At 40.7% G+C, this 20,779-nt stretch overlaps 1 protein-coding gene across 21 annotated transcripts in view; it reads left to right on the top strand.

Annotated features, from left to right (window-relative positions):
* Window positions 1-740: 740 nt before the first annotated feature.
* CHL1 (cell adhesion molecule L1 like) overlaps window positions 741-20,779 on the top strand; it is a 210,427-nt gene continuing 190,388 nt past the window's right edge. For 4 of the 21 annotated variants that reach the window (XM_070492638.1, XM_070492627.1, XM_070492633.1 and 1 more), the window contains exon 1: window positions 1,390-1,526. The gene's annotated coding sequence lies outside the window, so the exon portion shown is untranslated. Of the gene's footprint in view, window positions 1,191-1,389; window positions 1,527-1,922; window positions 2,214-20,779 lie in introns of those variants that run through there. The other 17 variants (XM_070492639.1, XM_070492629.1, XM_070492636.1 and 14 more) reach the window with 9 other exon arrangements.

The following is a 20,779-nucleotide window of genomic DNA, read 5'->3' as shown; positions in this document are numbered from 1 at the left end:
AATGTCCTCATTGTTCCACGCACTAGATGAGAACAAAACCAGACTGTACGGTCAACCTCACTGCCTTAGTGGAGTAAAAACTAGAAGTCAATGATTCTCTTACCATCAAAGAGGACTTAACTGCAACAGAATTTTTTTAAGTGGCATTGTGTGAAAATTTTGCAAAATAAGATCATGATGGGGAAAAAAAAGAAAGGGATATATAAATCACTTATACTGCAAAAGCCTGTAACGTTCCCATACTAATTTTGGAATCCTAAAATAAAATTCACATTTTTGTGTGGAACTGATAAGGCATCAGAAACGGCCCTTTGCCTTGGAAATAAGCATGCAGGGTTTTCTTCCATCCTATCATAGTGAATTAATACAAAATAAATAGGAAAAACGTTGGGGAACAATATGGTAAAATTATAGACCATAAGCATTTAGACAAAATTTTTAAAAATGGTAACAGTGGAAGGTGCTGAAATTTATGTATGTAATAATTTGGCAGCTTATAGTAGAAGCATCTTTTGTAAATTAAATAGCAAGCCCCACCGTGCCTCTAAATGAGGAAGGAAAGCAAAAAGAATATTTTTAATAGGTCCATGGCATCACATCCCTCCAACGTGCCGTAATGGGGGAAACCAGACTGGCGACTCGTGTCTGGAATATGTACAGAATGGAATCATCAGGAGGGGGAGGGGTGTCTTTAAAATCTCTCTTTTGCGGATAAAAGGGGTAGCGATTCCACCTCTTTTGAACATAAATGCTGAAAACGACCAGCAAAGTTTTGGCTTCGTCCCTTGTTTTTTACCATGAAATAAAAGTCTTCCGCCTGTAACTCTCCCTGTCCCACGGGAGTGTGCAAAGGGAGGGAAAACAAGCGGCGTGGGTGAGGGGTGGCGGAGCAGAACCGAGGAAGAGAGGAGAGGCGCGAGCCAGCCTCTGCCAGGAGGGCGTGGAGCCGAGCGCAAGCCAGAACAGGTCCTGCGTCCTCGCGGCCGGTGCCAGCGGCGGGCGGGGCGCGGCCGGTTCTCCTCGGAGCGACTCGCGTGCGGATCAGCCCGGAGCGCCGGCAAGAAACTCCCCTGGATCCGCGCGGTGCTGCCGGACCCTGCACGTCCTCCTCCTGCTCCAAGCCAGCTCAGGGGGAAGTTTCCCCTAGGGAAGGTACCGAACGGATCAGAAGCGACTCAGGTGTTTCAGAGGTAGGGGCGATTTGCATCTGTCTTGCTAGCTCTGGGGGGAAGAGCCAAGTCACCGATAGCCAACTCTTAGGGCGAGATGTAGGGAGGATTAAGGGTTTGCTCCTGGGAGGAGGGGATCAACCCCATTGTGGACAGGAAATGGTGCGCAATCAGGGCTCCATTCTTGCCCAAAGTGGGGTGGTGCAGGTCCCTCAGCTCTAACCCTGGAAGAGACACCCCCTCTCCCAGCCCCGCCCCCTGGTGGCTGAGGCTGGATTCAGACAGCTCCGGGTCAGTCGGATGGAGTAAAGGCGGTCCTCGAATCCTCCAGCTCCCACTTTCTCCTCCAGGTCACTGGTAGGTTAACCCTGTCATTCCTACAACCTCCCTTACCCCTACCCCGCCCTATTCTCTGAGGAGAATTCCACACCCTCCTGAAGGTTCCAGCCCTCTCTCGAGTGGGTGGTCGGAGGTCCAGCTGGGGTGGAGGTCAGTCCTGGCCTCATTCCTCCCTGCTCGAGACCTACTCTTGGGTCGTAGGGCTCAGTTCCTTCCCCTCTCCCCCCATCCCTATCTTGCTCCCACTCTCAGGAGAGGATTCCGGATCCCAATGGGGTTCCGTGCACGCAGCCAGCTTCATATGGGGGATCTGTGGACTGGTGGGTTGAGGGGGCGAGTAAACGGGGAGGGTTAGGAGCTCCACCTCCACAGACTGCCGTGGGGGCGAGAGGGCAGGCCAGGGTCCTGGTTGCCATGGCTCCCTGGTAGCCGAGCTGGGGGAGCTAGAGATGCCAGTCACGGATGGTCCCTGCTTCCTCTTTGTGCCTCTCTCTCTTTTTTTGAGTGAGAGTGTGCGTGGGGAGGGAGCAGGGAGAAAGTGATTAATTTGGAGAGCAGGGATTGGAGCCGGGAGGCTGGGGAAAGCCACCCCCTTCTTTCCCACTCCTCTTGCTCGCGGCGAGCCGCACTTTCTCAGTCAGGGGCAGGGCTGAGGAATTCCTGCAAAAAACCAGGGGTCGGAGAAGCCGCCGCCGCGCCGCCCAGGTACCCACGCCCGGAGCCGCGCCCTGGGGCGAGCGCGGGGTGGTGGCCGGGCTGTCAACCGGGAGGGCGGGCAGGGGAAGCGGTGGGAGGCAAGTGGCCGAGGGCAGGTTTGTAGTCGCACAGCAGGGCGGCGCAGCGCGGACGGAGCCGCCGGCTCAGCGCTCAGCGAGGGTCGCCGGCCTCAGCCCCGCCCGCGGAAGCCATGGAGAAGCCCCCAAGCCGGCCGGTGGCCACCCGGGCACGCGCGTGCGCTACTGCGCGCTCGCTGGAACGCCCCGGGCGGGAGTGGCGGGGGGCTGGGGGGATTGCGCGTGCGCGCGGAGGTGGGCAACTAGTGAGCCACCTGGACCCGCTCAAGGCAGAGTCTTTCTGGGTGCCCACGTGGGATGGAATTCCAGCTCCACCATCTCTGTGATGTGTGATTTCAGACGAGCCATTTAACTACTCCGTGCCTCAGTTCCCAGTTCCCCCTTTTAAAGAATAGGGATAATGTCACTACCCTTATTGAGTCGTTGCACGACTGGAATGAGATAATCCAAATAGACAGTTTAGCCCCTTGTCTGATGCGTAATAAACATTCAAAAGTTATAGTTGCTGATGGTGTTACTGTTATGAATTAATCCTCGGATTAATTAGATATGGTGGGTTCTTCATTCTCTGCATCGTTATTGAAGACAAAATAGTTTTTTCTAATTTTAGAAAATATCAATTAATATTAGTATTACTGGCCAGTCCAACTCCTGCAGAACTGTGGATTGCAGCAGATTGGAAGATACAAACTGACCAACTCCTGGTCAAGTTGGCTTGTCAGTATATTGATGAAGAGAGAAGCTTAGAAAGCTATTTGAAGAAACTTTTAGTGACAGGAAAAAAAAGAGTTTATTCTATGACTTTGTATGTAAGGCTTTGTGTTTCCTCTTTCACGTGCTGATGTTGCAGTTGGATTTGTCTTTTCAGTCTCTTTGTGGTAGACCACTCTATGGCTTTCATAATTTAATTTGATTCTAGAATCTAGCGTGTAAACCACCTTTCCATTTCATGGCCTTAAGTGCTGCTGTGGATTTACCTCCAGTAATGGCAGAGCATAGTGCATAATCATTCCTTGCAAGCTCCTGAATATTGTCCATGAATAAATGGAGACAAAAAGTTCTTTCTGGGCAGGTGTGAGTACTGGCTATGGCAGGTCATTAGAAATCTCTTTGGGGGCATGTTTGTATCCACTCCACTGAATGAGTGCAGGACTATGATGATTAATATATGCTTTCCAGGTTGTTCTCTGTTGCAAATATACTTATGGGTCCTTTTCTTTTTAAAGAAAAGGCTGTAGATGTCTATTGCTGCCTCGTGGTTATACAGATACTCCAATTTACCTGGTCATAAGCAAACTCACACCATGGAACTAACTGCAGGTCTGATAGGATTTGATATTGCATATAATATATTTGTTACCTTTAATTTACCCATTAAATGAACTGGTTTTCAATAAAAATTTAAAAACTCATTTGCTTATTAAAATATAGGCGTGTCTTGGTGGATCTGAAGCAAGTACAACCAGACACATGTCAGCATCACAAAGCTCCTTATAATTTTTACAAAATAGACCTCATCTAGGAAAATATTGGCTGGACAGAAGCTTGATTTTGTAGTGTTACTTCTGAAATCTTTGAGGATAGAACGCTGTTTGAGCCAGCATTGCTTTGTTGCAATAATTAGGCTGATTCATTTTTATGGAGAATTAAATAAGAGTAATGATGAAGACTGATTTCGGATTCTACTAGTCTTTATCTCATAAAGGAAAATTAAGTAATAGAGGGGCTAATGGCATCAGATTTGAAGGAATGAGCATCAGGAAGCCCTGTGAGTATCAATTCAGATAGCAGAGTATTGCTTCAAGTTTGACTTTTGCATGACAGCACCCCGTTCTTCACAGTGAATATGTCATCTTTAAAAGGTACCTTGAGGAATTAGCGTGACAGCTTGCCTGAAATTCCTGTAATCATTTACATATTGTCTCCCAGGAGCATTGGCATTAACTGTTTCATTTATTGGAAATTATTTTGCCCTTTGATTTATGACAGCCAACAGTGCCACAGAGTCTAATGTATTTTAGAAATGAAAATTTAGCTTTTCACTATTTTGTATTTTCCCTAAAAATCTAAGCAGTGATGCACATGGAAAGCTTAAGGTAGGCCAAAGACAAAGGGTGACAGAAGGAAACCGTGACAGATCGGGAGTGTTGAGTCTGAATTTGGGGAGCTAACTGACATGTAAAGGTATAATCTTGAGGACCCACTTGTCTCTATAGTAAGGCTGTTTGCAATGATGTGCTGTATTATCTGATTCAATCAGTGCTCCTTGTTATTTTTTCAAATCGAGACTGAGAATACTATATTTTCAATTATGAACATTTTGATTACAGCTTCATTCTAACTAACTAATTCAGTCTGAAGAGAATGCAATTATTATGGTGATTTACATACAATATGCTAAGTTAACACAGCTAATGAGTGAAAGCATAATATTCCTTCTCTTCATTCCTGAAAAAAATATTGTGCTAAGCGTTCTTTCAAAGAAAAGAGTACATTATTCCCCAGCATTTTATGTCTACCTACAAGTAGAATTGGCATTGAGCCATTTTCTCTGCTATTAAAATGACGTCTCTCACATTTTGGCGATCACATGCTTCTCACCCTTTTTAAGGGGGGATGGAAACAATTCTCAATTTAATTAGATATGGTGCTTTCTCCTTTCTCTTTATCTCTATTGGAGGAAAGATTCTGTATTTTTCTAATTTTGGAGGCTGGTTACCACCTTAAACATTACTAATTACTGCAGTTTATTTTATGTGTTTTGCAATGGTGTAGTTAGTTAATTATAGCTTTCTCATTAGCACCATGTAGAGAATAATGAATTAACACATCCCTTTGATAAAGAGAACATCCAAGTTTATCTTCCGAGAATAAAAGTGTTATTGTGTTACCGAAAGTCACTATAATTTTCCCAAGAAACAAATTGGTTGGAATTCTCTAGCACTGGGATAAGAAGCTTGATGAATGAGTTGGATTGATCACAAACAAGTGGGAGTAGAGCTGTGGTTGCTTGGCAACCTAACATTATTCTGCAATTTCTTCTGGTATATTTATCCAGTAAACTAGAAAATTCTGTTTTGTTAACGAATGTTTTTAGTCAGTGCACAAATAGACCATAACTAATTGAGATTTTATGTATTGTGGATAAAAAATGATCCTGCTTACCTTCCCATTGTGTTTAGATAATAAAAATACAAAGAGACAGCATATTCTGTTTTCAATTTTTTTATTTTCTGTAAAAAATGTTAATTTCATTTTCACATTAGTTTGTTCCTACCAAAAGATTACAGCTTGTTTATCTCTTTGGAAGTGAAATGATTAGGAGCGTGTGTGTGTGTGTGTATTTATTCACTATTTTTCAGTAAGAATCAGGAATAGAGTTCGAACTAAGATGAATTCTTCAAAAATCATGGTATGCTGGTTAAAGTGACAATTTGGTAAATTTAGGGAGGCATAAACATCCAATCCAAATGATGCTGGCAGATGATGATAAGAATAATAAATGTATTGAATTTGGCAAATATACAAATACACTCTATTCTTTGACCAGGGTTTCTTCTCCGGGTGGTGTTATATTCTCTCTTCCAATGTTTTGGTGCAGCTCGTTCCCCTGTAGTTTCAAAGGAGCTCAGCAAAGCCATTCGTTGCCTATCTTCTAAAATCACCTCTCCCTAACTCCAGGGACTACAATTTGTCATTTCCTATTCAGCCTATGAATTTTAGTATGCATCACAATCATAAAATTCTTGAGGGCACACGTTCCTTTTACTCATCTCGTAAATCCTTACAATGTCTGGCACAGTGGGAAACAAACTGGTGTGGTGGGTAATGCAGTGCTTGTAATAATTAGGTTGCCAGCGTTCTGAATCTAAGTCTGCTAAGTCCTGGCTTGTGGCCTTGGCTAAGTCATTTTAATCTCTTTAAGACTGATTTCTTCTATAGAAATGAGGGGTGATATCCATACCCAGCTCGTGTGCCTTATTGTGAGTGTTATATGGGGCAATCTTTGTAGACAGCTTAGTAGAACTTATTAAGCATTCAATAAGTTCTGGCATTTTACCATAATAGTTATTACTGTTCTGTTCCATACTCAGTGTATGGATGGATAAAGATAGAGATGTGTGTGTATCCCTATGTATGCGAATAAATGTGAACTGTGATTGATGATGCAATCAAATGGAAAACTGTTGATACCTACATCAGTTATAGACACATATACTAGCTGTGACTGTTTCACATCTCTGAAAGATCCTAAGAGTAGTAGTTCTCAGGCTTGGCTGAAATGAGGATCACCTGGAGAGCTTTTCAAAAGTACCAATCCTGATCACTGTCATCAGAATCCCTGGGATGGTGACCAGGCATGTGGATGTTTTAAAGCTTGTGGTGAGATTCTGAGGTACCGCCAGGGTTGAGAACCAGCACCTTAGATTTGGGTAGGTCTTCTATAAGATTCTGTTGGCCTGAGACATTGACTCATAGTTACCCTGGTGTCATGAAATGTGGCTTGAGAAGAAAAAAAGCTTTGGCAAACCTCTGAGATTTTTCTTACTAATCCCTTTGGTTTAAACAAGCACTTTATTCTCTGAAGAGCTCAAATGAGCTTTTCATTTACTGTGTATTATTTCATTTTTCAGCCAGATATCTCTGTGAAGATGGTAGGAAAGCAGTCATTATCCTGATTTTGCAGATGAATGGAGTGAACCATGCTGAAATTAAATGATTTGATTAGACTCATACATTTAGAATAGGCCCTAAGATATTAAAATTCCTGTGACTTTCGAGTTGTGGATGTTCCTGTGTTTTGCCTTGCGATTTCAAATGAGGGAGGGTGAATTATTGTTTTGGGACTAAATAATTGTGTAAGGAAGAGCTGTGTAGATGAGAATTTCTACCTTTCTTGTTATAATCATATATTGGAAAAAGGAAAAGCATTTATTTTTTCTAAAGAAGAGGAACCATAGTCTATTTAGGATCCAAACCAGTGTCAATTAGACCGAACCCAGCCTACATATGTGTTTTCTTTGGCCTAAGGAATATTTAAGAAATATTTCAGCCAGTGTTTAAAAACTGGAGATGTCACGTAAAAATTTGTATTTCTGACTTATCTTGAAAAACTTGATGTTCCTGCACTATTGGACCTGAATGCCCAGTGGCAGAGAATACCATAGGCTGGGACCGGGTACGTGTCCTCTTGGCAGTCTTAAAGGACCCAAAGTTTTGTGTGTTCTCTGGGTAAAACCTGACCTCCTCTTGCTTTCACTTTGATTTTTTCTTATATATAGGTCATACTCAAAGGGGCAATGGAAGGGAGTTTAAAGAAGGGGCCACATCTTTTTGGACAGGGCTGCGGGAAACCGACAAGAGCTGCTGAAGCAGTCCCGGAGCTGTTGCTGTCCCTTGTCCAATGTGACAATAGAAGGTGGTTACAGGAAGGAGAAGAGAGCTCTGAGGAAGGGCTACCAGACAGGACCTGTAGCTTTTGGTAGAAACATAGCCACTAAACATAGGAACATAGCCAACAAACATAGGAAAGTCACAGGACACTGCTTTCCCCCTGTCCTGAGATCTGCTGCTCCTTCCTCAGAATGGTCGAACCACCCAGGAGTCAGAGAGCAAGGGAGCCTGGTCCAAGTGTTCTGCAGAGGTCAGTTGCCTCTGCACAGAGCAGGACAGAGGAAAGTGGAGAATGGATCTGAATCTGGTGTTATAATGGTAATTCTTTTTTTTTTTTAAAGATTTTATTTTTTCCTTTTTCTCCCCAAAGCCCCCCGGTACATAGTTGTATGTTCTTCGTTGTGGGTTCTTCTAGTTGTGGCATGTGGGATGCTGCCTCAGCGTGGTCTGATGAGCAGTGCCATGTCCGCGCCCAGGATTCGAACCAACGAAACACTGGGCCGCCTGCTGCGGAGTGTGCGAACTTAACCACTCGGCCACGGGGCCAGCCCCCTATAATGGTAATTCTTAATGAAGAATATCCAGCACACCTTGAAAGCTTCAAATTTATGGAATGTGGGTAATGGGAAAGGACAAAGCTCAAATTGCCAAAGGGGCAAAATGGAGAATCATTAAATTTCCGTTCGGGGCCATCTTCTCCCATTTTCCTTTGTCATTTCTTTCTCTGCCCTGCTTCATTGCCCCAGGTGGGCATGTTCCTTCCCGGAGGTGGATTTCAGTTGCAGCCTCCAAACTTCAAAATAGATTTGTCCGTTCCCTTGCATTATTGCTGCTTTCCAAGATGAGAGCTGATGCAGCAGAGAGACTAATGCAAAAGGCATATTATGGCTTCTATGGTAACAATTTTGTATTTTTAGCAGAGGTTTCTGTCTAACAAAAGCTTTTGCTGAAAGTGGCGATTCTAATGCTAGGGATTGCAGGTAGATGCCTAGGTAATGGAGAGACCCTCCAATAGCAATCTGGCAGCCTAAAGTCACTGTAACCTGGACAATTGGATCTGTAGATGACATAGCGGTAGCAGGGCGAAGAGGATGGAGAAATAGATCAGGGATGCATTCGTAGCATCCTGACGTGAGGAATTTGTGTTTTCCGGGGCTAAGGAATGTTTCCCCCAGTGTAATAGAAGGTAAGTGTGTAAGAAGAATGTGGCAATTTTTGATCATTTGATCCTATTAGAGTTGATTGTGAATTCAGTTTGTTATTGCATTGAAGACCTTAGCTAAAAAATGTAAAGTGACAGAGTATCAGCTTATTATGGGATGTCTTATATATTGATGTGTTCGAAGGAAATAACATCTCATGTACAAAGGTTCAAGGTGAAGATAAATATTGACCTTTTCTGAGACTATGACACTCGATATTGCATTTCCATTGATTCAGAAGATTACTCTTGAAGATTTCTGTTTAAAAAACCATAATGTTTTGCATTATTTGGGTGCTTAAGCATTTTAGAGAGCTTTCCTGTATCATCTTATTTGACTTTTTACAATAACATGGTGAGCAAACAGAGACAGTCGTTAGCCCATTTTTTAGAGGAAAAAACTGAAGCAAGATCAAATAGCTGGCTAGGCAGTGGTAAAACCAAAATTAAAGCTCAGATATACTTATTCATAATGCAGTTCATAGTCTACTTTACTGCTTTTAGTGTTCTTTATTTGAAAGATTCACTGATGGTGAATCTTTTTTTAAAGCAAATTCAGAGTTTTTATTCTAGTTTAGTTTATTAAGCAAATAAACTGAGGGATGTAATGAGTCTAGGGAAAATATCGAAAACTTCACTGGTTATATGTCCAAGGTTGAATGTAGCCCTGCCCAAAGATCGGGAGATTAGATTTTCTACAGCTTCCTTAATTCTATGATGATTGATTGATTGTAGGTTGTGTGAGACATTAACAGTGACCAATCATTAAAAAAGCTTTTGTTGAATAACCCCTTTGTGCTATAGACGCGACTAAGGTTGTGCCAGGCAGATGCTTAAAAAGCTGCCTCTTAGTGAATGTTTATGATGTATTTTGTAATCTTTGCATCAGTGACTTGAGGAAAGTACTACTATTCTAATACCCATTTAAAGCTGGGTGACACAGACATAGGGGGGTCTGTGGCCAAAGTCACACAGTACGGCTTGGAAGTGGCAGAGCCAGAGTTCAAACTCAAGTATTTGATTCCCAGCCGCAAGCCCTGAACTGCTGTGCTGTGCTGCCTTTTAGTCCACCATACTCCTTCAGCACCATGTCTTAGTTTGGGCTGCTGTAACAAAGTACCATAGACTCAGTGGCTTATAAACAACAGAAATTTCTCATAGTTCTAGAGACTGGAAGTCTGAGGTCAGGGTGCCAGTTCAGTTCTTGTGAGAGTCTTCTTCCAGAATGTAGACTGCTAAGTTCTCATTGTATGGTCACAACAAGAATAGCAGAAAGAGCACGAGAGAGCTCTCTGGGCTTCATTTTATAAAGGCACTAATCCCGTTCATGAGGGCTCTACCCTCATGACCTAGTTACTTCCCAAAGGCTGCAACTCCAAATAACATCACATTAGGAGTAGAGTTTCAACGTAGGAATTTTGAAGGAGACACAAACATTCAGTCCATTGCACACCTTTTCTCTTCTCTCTCAGATTTCTCATGCAGTGTTCATCAGTGCCCCCTTGATGAGCAGGATTCTCTGATTATGGTCTTCACCAAGGGCTAGCACGCATCCCTGTTGTCCATACAGATCTACCTGTTCTGTGTCTCATTATCTCAGGTAAACAGGTGGAAAAAGAGACATAAAGGATTCCTCCTAAGGTATTACATAATAATGCATATTATCCAAGGAACAATGGCATTGAAAAAGAGGATTTAAAATCCTTAATGCAAAGGATTCATTGTGAGGGGCTTCCATGCGGGAGATATATTGAGAGAGGAGGACATTTGTGTTCTATCCAAAATCATGCCATAAAAGCCTTTGATGTCTGACTCTTCCTATAACAGGCCCTGGGCACCAGTATATGTAAAAATCAACCTTCACCCTCCCCAAAGCTTTTGCTTGCCCTCATTACCATTTCTTATTTCTTGGCAGAAATGTTTCTGATGCTCTACAATATCAATATGCATGGATTTCCCTCACATCTGGGTGTTATATGTAACCAATTATATTCCATGGTTGGCATTTCCACAAAGGTGTGAGTATCTGCCACTCCAGATTAGGATAGAAAAAGTTAGTAATGGCAGATACCATATCCCAGCCTGACTGTTGTTGAAAATGACACTTTATTAGCAGCTGTCACTTACGATAAGGCTTTGGAGGAAACAAAATTAACTCTATTCCAGGCATGGTCAGTATATTTGGAATTTTTGAGAGATATTTGGTTTTCTGGTTTGGGGTATTTAGCAGCAAATGTTAGGTTTTCTGTAATGTGCGAAATAGAAATAGCATTCTCAAATGCTGAGTGACTCCAAAAGACTTTTTTTGCGTAACAGTGGCAAAGATATGTTTGCTTTCTGCTTTGGCTAGACTGCAGATCCCATTTCCTTGGACTATATGGACTAGATTTGCTGTAAGTCTTTTGTTTGAGCCATGCCTGCTTGTCTAGAGTACAGCACTTGGCTTCTCGAGAAAGACGTTTATTTTTGTGTTATAAATTCAGAGACTTTGTAAACTTGTTCTGTAAAATGCATCTGCTGACACAGCGGAGAATTCATTTGTTAGCTTAGATTGCTTAAAGCATTATACAATGGCAAGAAATTGGACACACTGCCCACAATGGTAAGCAAAAAAACAAAAATAACAATTTTAACATGTATAGACTACACCAGAATTAGTAATAGACTGCTTTGGGTTATTTGTTATTGTTTACTAATTTGAGACATATACTATTAACCGTACAGGAGATCTGAGTGAATGGATGAAAACAGAAAGCCCAAATAAAGGTGTTTAAATTTGACCTTGACCCCATTGTAACCTCTAGCAATTCTCGGTGGAGTTAGATTTCAAAGGGTCTCAACAGACCGCTCTTTCTATGCATACAAGTTTCTGCATGTAATTGATTTGGGCTGAATAGATTTTGAACACAACTGATTTGCTTGAAATAATGCTAAAGGACCAGCATTGAGCAATTCAGGTGCAACTCATCTATGCTTCTGTGAGTCAAGTTCAAATAAATTGGATTTGACCTTAACCACTATCCCCTCAAAAAAGGGCTGGCAGTCATCAGTGTGAATGCCATCCAATTATGTATAAAAATTGATATCAGTTGTTTGAATTGGAAATTGACCTCCACACATAAAACCTCCTTTTGAAAACTTGCTTCCTACCTTCTGTTTTCCTGCTTCACCAGCTGTAAACTGAGGATAGAAACATTTACCGCTGCCTCCCAGTGGCAGTTGGAGGATTAATGAGCTAATATTTGTAAAGTGCTTTGAAGATAAAAGTGCCAGCTATTATTATTACTAATAAACCATTTTTCTCCAGTGTAATTTTGGACAGCAGCCATTAAAAACCCATTACTTTATTTAACAGTAAAACAATCTGCTACAGCCTAGTATTTACTGCCTCAATTAAGTGTGCATTCCACTTCCTTTGCCCCTCCAAATTCAGATGAGGAGGGACAGAAAGGTGTGTGTCATCATTTCCCAAGTTCATTTAAATAATGAGTTTAACAGACTGGGTGCTTATAGAGGAGAGTCTTTTGATTATCTGAAAACTAGACTGTGTCCTTAATGGCAGGTTAATTTGGCTGCACATTTGCTTCTGTGCCCTATGAAGGGAACGGAATGCTCAGGTATAGGTTTTTATTCAACTGGATTTACATTGCTTTTACTGTTTTGGAAGATTGCATTCCAATATCTTTTCGGTTATTTAAAACCGATTCCATGAACAAAACAAGTTTATGTGGGTGGTTGTATGTGTGTACGTGCATGGGGCGGGGGGGGGGGGCTTGCTGTATGCATTGCTCACAACTCATACTAAAATTGAAGTGGGAAGGAGTTATGCAGCTATTCCCAATCCACAGATATTAAAAAATAAAATCGTAGGTCTTGAATTATAAAGAGTTGTTTATTAATCTGTAATTAATATGTAGTATTAAATCTCCTTAATCCCAATGTATTTTGACCTATAGGTGTCCTAAAATATTCAATGATACAGGGTAATGTAACTATTTCTCACCTATTGCCAAAATAATGCTCATGTTCCCCTATGGTGTTTTACTACCACAACTAAGAGTAAAAATATAAAATAAATCATGACTATAATGATAACTATAACATTGGAGTTTTCTCACCAGTACCTCCATATTTAAATCCTAGGCCAATATCTAGAAGGTGAACAAAAGAGGCCTTGTAGCAACCAAAATCTCTATCTCTGCAAAAATTCACCAAAACACAAGCGTTTCATTATGGAAAGACCTTCCTCCTACACTGACTATTTACTCTTAATTTAGAAGCATTCTAATAAACATAATTGTCTGTTTTAATTTAGTGGATGACAGAGTATAAACTGCAAGTTAGAACAGATGAAGGAAATTTTGCAGATTCATTCACAGACAAAGGAAGTTACAGCTAGCTTCTCTTCAGCAAGAGAGGAGCACAGAAAGACTAGAAAGAGACAACTCAGAAATCATAATGACTATATGGGTGGTCCTGAGTCATTAACAAATTATGAATTATTTAAAAAAAATTGGTATATCACCTACAGACATACAGATTATTTATCTGAAAATCATGTGAAACCCTCTTTCCTAGTGATCTAGGAAATCAGATACAAAACAGCAATAATAAAATCCCCAAACCTTTTACAAGATGTCCTTCTAGAAGCAATGCACTAACTATCCAAGGTATTATTGTTTGCAGATAAGATTTTATATCACCCACTGCAAGTGTATCACAGTGTATTTTTTTTTTATTACTATCACTTAGGGAGACCATGCTTTGTAAATACTATCACCATTCCATTGACTTCTGAAATTGAGCTCATGCTATTTTCATCATTTATTTTGTTGAATTGTGTATGGGGAATTCACCATATGGCTTAAAACTGTTTAAGATCTCAGAAGGTATGTGTTTTGCATATGAGATTCTTGGGGAAATACGCAAGCTGCTTATCATTTGGAAGAAAAGTACCTGGACGCTTATGTGTAGCTAAAAGGGAAAATGATGAAAAATGATTCGAAAATGCGACCATGTAGCAATTTATGTAAAACGTAAAGGGACATTGTTCAGGTTATCTATGGCTACATGACAAACTAACCCATGATTTCAACAACAACTTAAAACAGCAACCATTTCATGAAAGCTCATGAGTTTGTGGTCAGGAATTCAGGCTGGGCTGGGTGATTTCTTCAGCCTTACCTGTTGACAGCTGGGGTCACATGCTAGTGTTCACATGGGGGCTGAGCTGGGCTGGTGGCCCCAAGTTGGCTTCCCTTGCATGTCTGGTGCTGTGGCAAAGAGGGCTGAGCTCATCTGGGCCCCTCTTCCTTTTCATGTCGTCACATGGCCTCCGCATAGGTCTCTCCAGCAGGTTATTGGACTTCTTACATGATGGCTCAGGGCTCCAAGGGCCCAACTTAGAAGATTGTCATTTCTCTTAGAGGCTGGGACTGGAACAGGTACAACATCCTTCCCACTGTAATCCATTGATAGAAGCTGTCAAAAATCAGTCCAGATTCAAGGCGAGCACTCAGGCAACTACCTTGCTGGAGGATTCTAGTAGATAGGGTAGGAAGAAATCAAAAGAAAGTCATGTTAATAAGCAGAATTACTAAACCCACTGTGACGCCATATACTCACCACATCGTTACTTACAAAGTGGAAAAAAACATGGAACAAGTAGAACCACCCACTGCTCTAAGGGGGAACTTCTTTCTCTTCCCCACTTCCAAGGATCCTAACGCCAGGAGAACACATGACTGAGAAAGGAGTGTGATGGGAGAGTGAACTTTGGCTAGCGAGAGGTGCCTGTGGGTTTGCCTGGAGAGAGAGGGTAGAAGTGAGAAGAAGAGGGTGACAAGTTGGCTGAGAATGCTTTTGGCTAAGATTCTTTAGCAGGATGGGCTTTTCTGATGCTTTATTCGTCTGATCCATTTACATTTATCCCTACTCTTTTCCATTTAGCTTGGAAGTGGCTTGGGCTTGGGAGAACCAGGAGTACCTCATGAGAGTGAGAAGGGCCATGTGAAACCCAAATGCAAGGAAATGGGGAGTTGACTACATAGAGTGTGTAAGGCACCAGGCTTGAGGAGGGAGAGAAAAAAGCTGCTCCATTTCCTTCTATTTATCCATTACAGCCACAGATAGCAAAGGATGCAGGCTTCTTACCCCGAGATGATGATTATGCATTTGGCTGTGGCCCTCCTTTGCCTCCGTCCAGAAGCATGACTATAATGAAGGGGTGCTCATAGATAGTGAGTACCAACATCGTTTTTATATCTTCCTGCAGTGCTATGAGAGCTCAGAGCAAGAAGCCGGTCAAGAATGTACAGCAGAGGAGCTTTCTTGGGCTCTTTCTTTCTCTCAGATGCTCGCTGATAATGGATGAAGAAAACTGCCGCCATGCCTGATACGGGTTCAACTTGTGTTCTCATTGCCTTTACTTCTTTATTTTCTCAAATCCTCCCCTCATAGTCTTCCTTCTATGGCATGTCCTTTTCTCTCGGCACTTGGGAGCCCTGCATGCTGTCACTCTCACATCACTGAAGCATTCTCCCACCCTCTGATACACGAGTAGATGTTTTTCTTTTGAAGTCTTGCCGAAAGCACTTGCAGAATATTGCACTATATTTTTCATATTTCAAAAACGATTTCAAAATGCAATATACATAATCCTAAAATGCTATGGTGAATTGAAATCTATACTGGTAATGCTGTAAATTGCTTTTGAATGAAAGATACAGTGAGTATATATCGTTTAATTTGATACTAATAACAACTGGCTATTTAAGCAAAGTGGGTGTTGTTAATCCTGTTCAGAGAGTTAAAGGAACTCATTTGTGTGAGAGTAAAGCTGGAACTCACTTAACTGATCTTAACGACAAATCATCTAGCCACTGATAAAAGCTTTCCTTATTCCAAAAATGCAAGTTTTCTGAACAAGTTTTGTTTTCAGATGAAATAACCTAAAGTCTTATAAATTTTCAATTCTGCTTTCTTAGATTTTAGGAAAAAAAGGTAAGAAATGGTAGAAATTGGTGATGGTAGTAAACTGAGGGTTCTGTAATGTGTTTGCATTAAAAAAACCCAAACTGTTGGGGCTATTGAAATACAAGCAATCCTCAATTTTTCCAGTTTTCTTTTGGCATAGCAAAATACATTTTTACTATACCAGAGAGCACCTTTCTGCCAGTCTTACTTTAGCAAATTGCCATTTTCTGCCCTCTATATCCTTTCTCCACTTTTAAACAACCACAAAGCCTGATTCAACTTTCTCTTGACACACTGAGATTTATTTCTCATGGGCTTTTCTGGAAAGTTCCTTATTCAGTCTTCTAATCACTAGACCACTGCAACCTTTTTCTCATTGGATTTCTGCCTTTTATAGTCACTCTTCTCCACTAAGACCGAAATGTCACTGTTAAAATCCCCTTTCTTGCTTGTCACTTTGACCATGATGTCACTTCCTGAAAATTTCCCCTGGCTCCCCACTGCTTTGTAGGCCAAGTAACTGTCACACTTGGTTTCCACATTCTGCTGGCTCAGCCTTCATTATCCCCCTCTACTTTCCTGTATCCTTAGAGACCCTCTTCTTTTACTCAACAACTTGCTGCTCCTGTCTTCTCAGAGCTCCTGGCTTCTCAGACAGATTTCCTGCTGTCCTTTCTTCTTAAAATAACTGATCACTCAATAATCTCTGATTCTCTAAGACCATACTCCCTGAAACACACCATCTTTACTATTTTTGTCATCCATGATTATGGTGCCATCTACTATAATTTACTTAAATTTTTAATTGACTTTAAAAAAATACATTGACTTAAAACGGAGATTTTATTTCACTACTCTCAGTGAAATACCAGTGTCAGTGGGAAACAAGGAAAGGTAACTACAAATATTAATACACTGAAAACAACCCTAAGTGGTTAAATTCTAGTTAGTGTTATTGCCTGCCAAAGGTTCTGGGCTTGAGTCATGCTCTTTCTTTATAAAATAGGGAGATTAGTAAAGTTAAAGTGCTGTTAATAATATATTAGAACCTGCCTGAGACTTTCAGAGTTTTATAGACAGAAGGATTAAAGGAGAATTCCGAGGGGAGGTTCACTTATGTCATGCCCAGAGCTCTTCTTCAGATCATCTCAGTACTGAGAATATTGCTCTAGCACATGCAGCCCCACTCAAGGAGGGTGAAGACACCCTGAAGAAAAACACTCCTCCTCTCTCTTTATCCTGTTATATTCCTACATTTAATCATTGAATGAAAATTTAGGAAGTTCTTGCTGTGCGAAAATCATGATGCTGAATAAGTGAATTCCAAAATAAATTAGACGTAGTTGTTGGCCTGAAGATGTTTACGGGTTACCACTGAATACTTGCTCATAAAATATTGTCAATATGAGCATATATGCATTTTTTGGAGACTGACAATCCTGAAATGTTACAAACCTTCAGTCTAATTAAAAAGCTTGGACATGTACTAGAATAAGTATAATGCAAAACAGAGGATCAAAAATGTCATAGAAATCAATGATCATTTCTTTGAAGCAAAATAGATGTTCAAGCCTATTGAACGAGCTCTTAACTTTTAGCAATATTTGTCACAGTTTAATCTAGTGCTGTTTGAGAAAACTTTCTGGTGTGATGCAATGTGATATGAATACCTTTCTTGAGTTCTAATAGGCCTTCTCACGTGTTATAAAATAAAAGCCCTCCCTAATTTTGAGTAGGCTTAGAGAAAGTCAAACATAGGTGGAAGATGGGTACCTTCACAGGAGCTGTGTTTAGGGAGCCAGCCTAATGCCTGCTTAATTGGCAGAGAGGTCAGGGGTGTGGACGTCCAGAGCCATCATAAGGATGTTTGGTACCAATGACCTTGTGAACTGCTTTTTAATTCGGGGATGACCAGGAAATCAGCTGCTCACAGCAGAAGAGCACAGCATCTTCCTTATTTTTCATTTGGGTTAATTTCTCCTCTCTGTTTCAGAGCACTGCTAACTCTGTGTTCTCTGGACAGATTCTCAGTCCTGGAATCTAAGATAATGTGGAAAAGGCCATTCTGTGGTTGGTTCTCTAGACATGATATGCATGTGAAGTGAGAAAAAGGGGAAAAAAAGGAAAGTAATCATAAAGACTTCAAATATTAGATCTGACTATGAAATATCAGGATTCTCTTAACTCTTGTTTACATTTGTGTAATCTTCTTACATTTTTCAAGTGAAAATATTTTGTGCATTGTCTAAAAGACACTGAAGCCATGTGCTGCATTGTTAATATTACCTTCTTATTAGCCATAGTAACACTTAAATAATTGACTTGTTGAATCCTTTATACAGTGTCTTTTAACTACATTTACAACTGTACATAATGTCACTTTTTGAAATAGGTATGGAAATGAATATCCACAGTATTGACTAGTGATGGATGTTCTTGCTTCTGATAGCACCTTGGATAATGCATCCCTTTCTTTGATTGCTGTAGATTTTTCATTTATACCTAGAAATGCAGAAACTATAACTTATTCAAAGTTCAATAGGAAGAAGTGCTTGTGTTATTAGAGTATATAAAGTAATAGTATAATAATATGAAATATTCCAACTTTATCTTCTGAAGTTACTCCTTGCAAACATTAATTACATACACCTAATAAGTAACAGGACAAGGCATAATTTAGAAACTATAAAGTTGAGAATTTGAATAGATAGCATGCATCTACACATATGTATGTATACATAACTGTTTTTTTTTGCAAATCTCCATAACCTCACTTATGTTGAATTCACTCTCTTAGGCTATGCTTTCTCATAAAAGCATTCATCATCAAACTGAAAAGCTCTTAAAATTATGATGGATTTGCTTATACCACTGTATGTTTATTAAGGGCAGAAAGTGACGTCTATTTTTTGGCCACATACTAGGTGATTAATTATAAAACTGTTCTGTGCATTGAAGCATTTCTCTCAAAAGCTTTACAACTTGGCTATTGACAAAGGTGCCATTGCCATCTATTGAAAGATTCAATAGTGAAATTTACTTTTGAGCTTACCGTTTTATGATTTCTGAATTTTTTCTAAGCATTTTTTCAGCATTTCTAAACATTTCTTATTTATTGGTTCCATAAATCGGTCAGTTTCATCAAATTTGTCAACTGCCAGCCTAAATCTTTGGAAATTGGTATAATGAATGTTCAGAGTGGAAATAAATGCCTTTAGAGATATTTTAAACCTAAGAAATCTTAGTTCCTTCTTAGGCATAAGATGCCATTGGCCACCCAACGAACATTGCTGGCGGTTGCTTTTGATACTGACGAAGTGGACCATAGATTTCAGGAAAGAGCTGCTACATATGGCCATTCATACCCAGATAACTAGCATTTTCCCATTTTCCAGCATTTTTCCCATTTAGCAGTGGTTTCTGGATGCCACACCCAGACTTTCCTTTTCAGCGATGTTAATTTATGGAAATGCCATGATAGAGGCTCAAAAGCTAACGCCAAATTCAGCAGTGCAGAAAGACTCCAAATCACATTCTTCTTCTTTGTCAATATTTTCACTAGGGCAATGTTAGATATTAAATCACCTGGAATTTGTTATGTGGCATTTCAGCAACCTTTTGCTCAATCTGCTACAAGCTGCTTATGCTGATTAGCAGTTTAAAAGTCTGCAGAGGAAGGAAAATTTTAGTAGCTTGATTTTTTTTCCTTTAGCCCTTCATGCGTCGGGGAAGAAATTTCCTTCTGCGCAACTCCTGAATAATTTGGTTTGACCAGATTCATGCTGGAAAAGAACAATATCAGAAAAAACTCTCTTATGGGTCTGTAGCTATGCTCTCAGATACGCAACGAAAGAAGGAACTGTATCTTCAAGTGAAGTGTGTGTGTGTGTTGTTCTGATTCCAAGGAGTCATTTATTCATGCATCAGATATTTATTGAGCTGTTTATAAATCCCAGGCACTGTGCTAAGCATTAGGATGAAGACAAATTCTCTGCCCTCCCAGAGTTTACCGTTACTGAAAATGTCAGCCAATAAATAAGCAAATAAAATCATTCCAAGAAAGAGACAAAGTATTGTGATAGAGAAAAATGAGAAGAGGAACTGACTTCAAAAAGGGCTCTCTGAGAAGGTGACTTTCAGCTGAGCCAGAAAAGGAAGGCAAAACAGGAAAAGAGCCAGAAGAGCAGAGTTCCAGGCAGAGGAGCAGCAAGTGGCAAGGCAGTGTGGAAGGCACGCAGTTGGCGTGGTCTGGAACTGACAGAAGGCCAGGACCTGGAGCGCAGTGAGCTGGGAAAGCTTGGCACAGGTCGGGTTAGGGCAGATCTTGGAAGGCCTTTTAGGTCATGGATGAGAATAAGGATTCTAAGTACAATATAGGAATTTCAAAGGAATCCAGGCAGTTAAGTAATTTGACCTGATTTATGTTTGTAAAAATACCACTTTTGCTGTTGCATCAAGAGTGAATTGCGATGGAGAGCAAGATCAGTTGGTATTCCACATGGGAGATGAGAACAACTTGGACTTGAATGAAGTAGTGAAAAAGGAGATTTTGTAAGTGAGACTGTTTATTGTATTTTTAATAAGATGATATGGGTGGTTTGGGGGTTATTGTAAGGAATGACATACAGACCCTGCAAGCAGGAAACCTACGTAGGAAACAACCAAAGACGAAGGAGTTGTGAGATGACAAGGTTTAAGATAATGTGTTTCCATGCTGCTTCGTGGCAGAGTGAGTTCGGTGAGCGCCAGGAGGGCGCAGGACTGGGGCAAGTGACATTTAGCGAGCTGCTGCTCTGAATGAGGGCATGTGATGCTGAAAGAACAGAGTTATACTGCACTGGGAGAACCTGCTCATTAATTCTTACAGTGGTTTCGTGTTAGGTTTAGAGATGAAAGACACTTTCCAT

The sequence above is a fragment of the Equus asinus genome, chromosome 21 (assembly GCF_041296235.1).
Source record: "Equus asinus isolate D_3611 breed Donkey chromosome 21, EquAss-T2T_v2, whole genome shotgun sequence".
NCBI classification, from domain to species: domain Eukaryota; kingdom Metazoa; phylum Chordata; class Mammalia; order Perissodactyla; family Equidae; genus Equus; species Equus asinus.
The sequence above is the reverse complement of the archived record's forward strand: the minus strand, read 5'-3'. Positions and strand labels throughout refer to the sequence as shown.